We start from the raw sequence: 6,000 nt of genomic DNA on the forward strand, positions 1-6,000 counted from the left end.
TCTAGGCTTATAGTCGGGTCAATAACTTTTCCTGGGTTTTTGTGGTGAAATTAGGGGCCTCGGCTTATATCCGGGTCGGCTTATACTCAAGTGTATACGGTATCTAAAAAGCTATTGAAAAGTCCCATCAAAACAAAAATGGAGCCAATAAAAACTACAAATCACAGCGCAAAAAATGACCCTCATACATCCCCGTACACAGAAAAATAAAAGAGTTATAGGGATCAGAATAATACAATTTTATATTTTTGTATAGTTCCCCCACATTAGGTTGACAGCATAGTTTCCCCACATTAGGATGGCAGCATAGTTCCCCCACATTAGGTTGGCAGTTTAGTTCCCCCACATTAGGGTTGGCAGTATAGGTCCCCCACATTAGGTTGACAGCATAGTTCCCCCACATTAGGTCAGCAGTATAGTTCCCCCACATTAGGTTGTAGTTCCCCCACATTAGGCTGGCAGTATAGTTCCCCCACATTAGGTTGGCAGTATAGTTCCCCCACATTAGGTTGCAGTTCCCCCACATTAGGTTGGCAGTATAGGTCCCCCCACATTAGGTTGGCAGTATAGTTCCCCCACATTAGGTTGTAGTTCCCCCACATTAGGTTGGCAGTATAGGTCCCCCACATTAGGTTGACAGCATAGTTCCCCTACATTAGGTTGCAGTTCCCCCACATTAGATTGGCAGTATCGGTCCCCCCACATTAGGTTGGCAGTATAGTTCCCCCACATTAGGTTGGCAGCATAGTTCCCCCACATTAGGTTGGCAGTATAGTTCCCCCACAGTAGGTTGGCAGTATAGTTCCCCAACAATAGGCTGGCAGTATAAGTCCCCCCACATTAGGTTGGCAGCATAGTTCCCCCACAGTAGGTTGGCAGTATAGTTCCCCAACAATAGGCTGGCAGTATAAGTCCCCCCACATTAGGTTGGCAGCATAGTTCCCCCACATTAGGTTGGCAGTATAGTTCCCCCACATTAGGTTGTAGTTCCTCCACATTAGGTTGGTAACATAGTTCCCCTGCATTAGGTTGGCAGTATGTTCCCCCACATTAGGTTGTAGTTTCCCCATAGTAGGAAGGCAGTATAGTTCCCCCACATTTGGTTGTATTTCCCCCACAGTAGGTTGGCAGTATAGTTCCCCCACATTAGGTTGTAGTTCCCCCACATTAGGCTGGCAGTATAGTTCCCCCACCTTAGGTTGTAGTTCCCCCACATTAGGTTGGCAGTATAGGTCCCCCACATTAGGTTGGCAGCATAGTTCCCCCACATTAGATTGTCAGTATAGTTCCCCCACATTATTCTGACAGTATAAGTCCCCCCCCCAAATTAGGTTGGCAGTATAGTTCCCCCACATTAGATTGGCAGTATAGTTTCCCCACATTAGGTTGGCAGCATAGTTCCCCCACATTAGGTTGGCAGTATAGTTCCCCCACAGTAGGTTGGCAGTATAGTTCCCCAACATTAGGTTGCAGTTCCCCCACATGAGGTTGTAGTTCCCCCACATTAGATTGGCAGCACAGTTCCCCAACAATAGGCTGGCAGTATAAGTCCCCCCACATTAGGTTGGTAACATAGTTCCCCTGCATTAGGTTGGCAGTATAGTTCCCCCACATTAGGTTGGCAGTATGTTCCCCCACATTAGGTTGTAGTTTCCCCACAGTAGGAAGGCAGTAAAGTTCCCCCACATTTGGTTGTATTTCCCCCACAGTAGGTTGGCAGTATAGTTCCCCCACATTAGGTTGTAGTTCCCCCACATTAGGCTGGCAGTATAGTTCCCCCACCTTAGGTTGTAGTTCCCCCACATTAGGTTGGCAGTATAGGTCCCCCACATTAGGTTGGCAGCATAGTTCCCCCACATTAGATTGTCAGTATAGTTCCCCCACATTATTCTGACAGTATAAGTCCCCCCAAATTAGGTTGGCAGTATAGTTCCCCCACATTAGATTGTCAGTATAGTTCCCCCACATTATTCTGACAGTATAAGTCCACCCAAATTAGGTTGGCAGAATAGTTCCCCCACATTAGGTTGGCAGTATAGGTCCCCCACATTAGGTTGACAGCATAGTTCCCCCACATTAGGTCAGCAGTATAGTTCCCCCACATTAGGTTGTAGTTCCCCCACATTAGGCTGGCAGTATAGTTCCCCCACATTAGGTTGGCAGTATAGTTCCCCCACATTAGGTTGCAGTTCCCCCACATTAGGTTGGCAGTATAGGTCCCCCCACATTAGGTTGGCAGTATAGTTCCCCCACATTAGGTTGTAGTTCCCCCACATTAGGTTGGCAGTATAGGTCCCCCACATTAGGTTGACAGCATAGTTCCCCTACATTAGGTTGCAGTTCCCCCACATTAGATTGGCAGTATCGGTCCCCCCACATTAGGTTGGCAGTATAGTTCCCCCACATTAGGTTGGCAGCATAGTTCCCCCACATTAGGTTGGCAGTATAGTTCCCCCACAGTAGGTTGGCAGTATAGTTCCCCAACAATAGGCTGGCAGTATAAGTCCCCCCACATTAGGTTGGCAGCATAGTTCCCCCACAGTAGGTTGGCAGTATAGTTCCCCAACAATAGGCTGGCAGTATAAGTCCCCCCACATTAGGTTGGCAGCATAGTTCCCCCACATTAGGTTGGCAGTATAGTTCCCCCACATTAGGTTGTAGTTCCTCCACATTAGGTTGGTAACATAGTTCCCCTGCATTAGGTTGGCAGTATGTTCCCCCACATTAGGTTGTAGTTTCCCCATAGTAGGAAGGCAGTATAGTTCCCCCACATTTGGTTGTATTTCCCCCACAGTAGGTTGGCAGTATAGTTCCCCCACATTAGGTTGTAGTTCCCCCACATTAGGCTGGCAGTATAGTTCCCCCACCTTAGGTTGTAGTTCCCCCACATTAGGTTGGCAGTATAGGTCCCCCACATTAGGTTGGCAGCATAGTTCCCCCACATTAGATTGTCAGTATAGTTCCCCCACATTATTCTGACAGTATAAGTCCCCCCCCCAAATTAGGTTGGCAGTATAGTTCCCCCACATTAGATTGGCAGTATAGTTTCCCCACATTAGGTTGGCAGCATAGTTCCCCCACATTAGGTTGGCAGTATAGTTCCCCCACAGTAGGTTGGCAGTATAGTTCCCCAACATTAGGTTGCAGTTCCCCCACATGAGGTTGTAGTTCCCCCACATTAGATTGGCAGCACAGTTCCCCAACAATAGGCTGGCAGTATAAGTCCCCCCACATTAGGTTGGTAACATAGTTCCCCTGCATTAGGTTGGCAGTATAGTTCCCCCACATTAGGTTGGCAGTATGTTCCCCCACATTAGGTTGTAGTTTCCCCACAGTAGGAAGGCAGTAAAGTTCCCCCACATTTGGTTGTATTTCCCCCACAGTAGGTTGGCAGTATAGTTCCCCCACATTAGGTTGTAGTTCCCCCACATTAGGCTGGCAGTATGGTTCCCCCACCTTAGGTTGTAGTTCCCCCACATTAGGTTGGCAGTATAGGTCCCCCACATTAGGTTGGCAGCATAGTTCCCCCACATTAGATTGTCAGTATAGTTCCCCCACATTATTCTGACAGTATAAGTCCCCCCAAATTAGGTTGGCAGTATAGTTCCCCCACATTAGATTGTCAGTATAGTTCCCCCACATTATTCTGACAGTATAAGTCCACCCAAATTAGGTTGGCAGAATAGTTCCCCCACATTAGGTTGGCAGTATAGTTTCCCCACATTAGGTTGGCACCATAGTTCCCCCACAATAGGTTGGCAGTATAGTTCCCTCACATTAGGTTGGCAGTATAGTTCCCCCACATTAGGTGTGCAGTATAGTTCCCCCGCATTAGGTTGTAGTTCCCCCACATTAGGTTGTAGTTTCCCCACATTAAGTTGGTTCCTCTGCAATAGGTTGGCAGTATAGTTCCCCCACATTAGGTTGGCAGTATGTTCCCCCACATTAGGTTGTAGTTCCCCCACAGTAGAAAGGCAGTATCGTTCCCCCACATTAGGTTGTATTTCCCCCACGGTAGATTGACAGTATAGTTCCCCCACATTAGACTGACAGGATAGTTCCCCAACATTAGGTTGAAGTCCCCCCAAATTAGGTTGTCAGTATAGTTCCCCCACATTAGGTTGGCAGTATAGTTCCCCCACATTAAGTGCAGCATAGTTCCCCAATATTAGGTGCAGTATAGTTCCTCTTATTAGGTGCAGTATAGTTCCCCCACATTAGGTGCAGTATAGTTCCCCACATTAGGTGCAGTATAGTTCCCCACATTAGGTAAAGTATAAGTCCCCCCACATTAGGTTGGCAGTATAGTTCCCCACCTTAGGTGCAGTATAGTTCCCCCACATTAGGTGCAGTATAGTTCCCCACATAAGGTGCAGTATAGTCCCCCCACATTAGGTGCAGTATAATTCCCCCACATTAGGTGCAGTATAGTTCCCCACATTAGGTGCAGTATAGTTCCTCACATTAGGTGCAGTATAGTTCCCAAAGTACAAAGAACAAAAGTAGTCGGCAACTCACTGCTTCATCTCAATCTTCTTTATTGCAGAAAATACTCACATTAACACAGATAGTGGAGAGGGACTCAAGTGGGGGGGGGGATGTGGAAGGCGACAGCAGCCATTGTTTCGCACGGGTTACGTGCTTCGTCTGGCCTGACGAAGCATGTAACCCGTGCGAAACAACGGCATCTGTCGCCTTCCACATACACCCCCACTTATGTACCTCTCCACTATCTGTGTTAATGTGAGTATTTTCTGCAATAAACAAGATTGAGAGGAAGCAGTGAGTTGCCGACTACTTTTGTTCTTTGTACTTTGTTATCGATTATTTTGCTTAGTCAGAGCACCTCCGCTGCTCAAGTTGCAACCACTACCCAGCATAGTGCACACAGAGATCCTACATATACAGATTTATCAGTGGCGGGCCTACTATCTCTTCCAGTTTTACGCAGCATAGTTCCCCCACATTAGGTGCAGTATAAGTCCCCCCACATTAGGTTGGCAGTATAGTTCCCCCACATTAGGGGCAGTATAGTGCCCCCACATTAGGTGCAGTATAGTTCCCCACATTAGGTTGGCAGTATAGTTCCCCCCACATTAGGTTGGCATTATAGTTCCCCACATTAGGTGCAATATAGTTCCCCCACATTAGGTTGGCAGTATAGTTCCCCCACATTAGGTGCAGTATAGTTCCCCCACAGACATACAGCCTTCAGCCATGTAGAGTGTATGGCTGGAGGCTGTATGTCTGTTTACTGCCTCACCTCAGTGATCCTATAGGCCATAGCAGTAGGTCCCAGGACCGGAGGAGCGGTGGTTGGAGCACTGGAGACGATGTGCAGGTAACTTACCATGGGCGCACGTCATCCTCCTCCTCGATGCTCCGCTCCTCCGTTCCTATGGGTACACGTCCCTGCATGCGCTAACTGCCGGCGGGCCTCTGCATGTTTAACCCCTTAAGAACTCAGACCATTTGGGCCTTAAGGACTTTTATTTTTACGTTTTCGTTTTTTCCTGCTCGCCTTCAAAAAATCATAACTCTTTTATATTTTAATCGACAGACAAGTATTATGGCTTGTTTTTTGAGCAACCAGTTGTCCATTGCAATACCATCACTCACTTTACCATTAAATGTATGGCGCAACCAAAAAAATACTATTTGTGTGGGGAAATTAAAAAGAAAACCGTAATTTTGCTAATTTTGGAAGGTTTCGTTTTCCCACCGTATAATTTACAGTAAAAATTACATGTGTTCTTTATTCTTTGGGTCAATATGATTAATATGATAACATACTTTTCTATTACTGCTACGCTTAAAAAAAATCGCAAACTTTTTAACCAAATTTGTACGTTTAAAATCCCCCTACTTTGAAGACCTAAAACTTTTTCATTTTGCCGTATAAGCAGCGGTATGAGGGCTAATTTTTTGCGCCGTGATCTGTACTTTTCATTGATACCATATTTGCTTATATAAAACTTTTAATCCATTTTTTATTAATTT

Source organism: Hyla sarda, chromosome 5, assembly GCF_029499605.1.
Source record: "Hyla sarda isolate aHylSar1 chromosome 5, aHylSar1.hap1, whole genome shotgun sequence".
In the NCBI taxonomy this organism is placed as follows: domain Eukaryota; kingdom Metazoa; phylum Chordata; class Amphibia; order Anura; family Hylidae; genus Hyla; species Hyla sarda.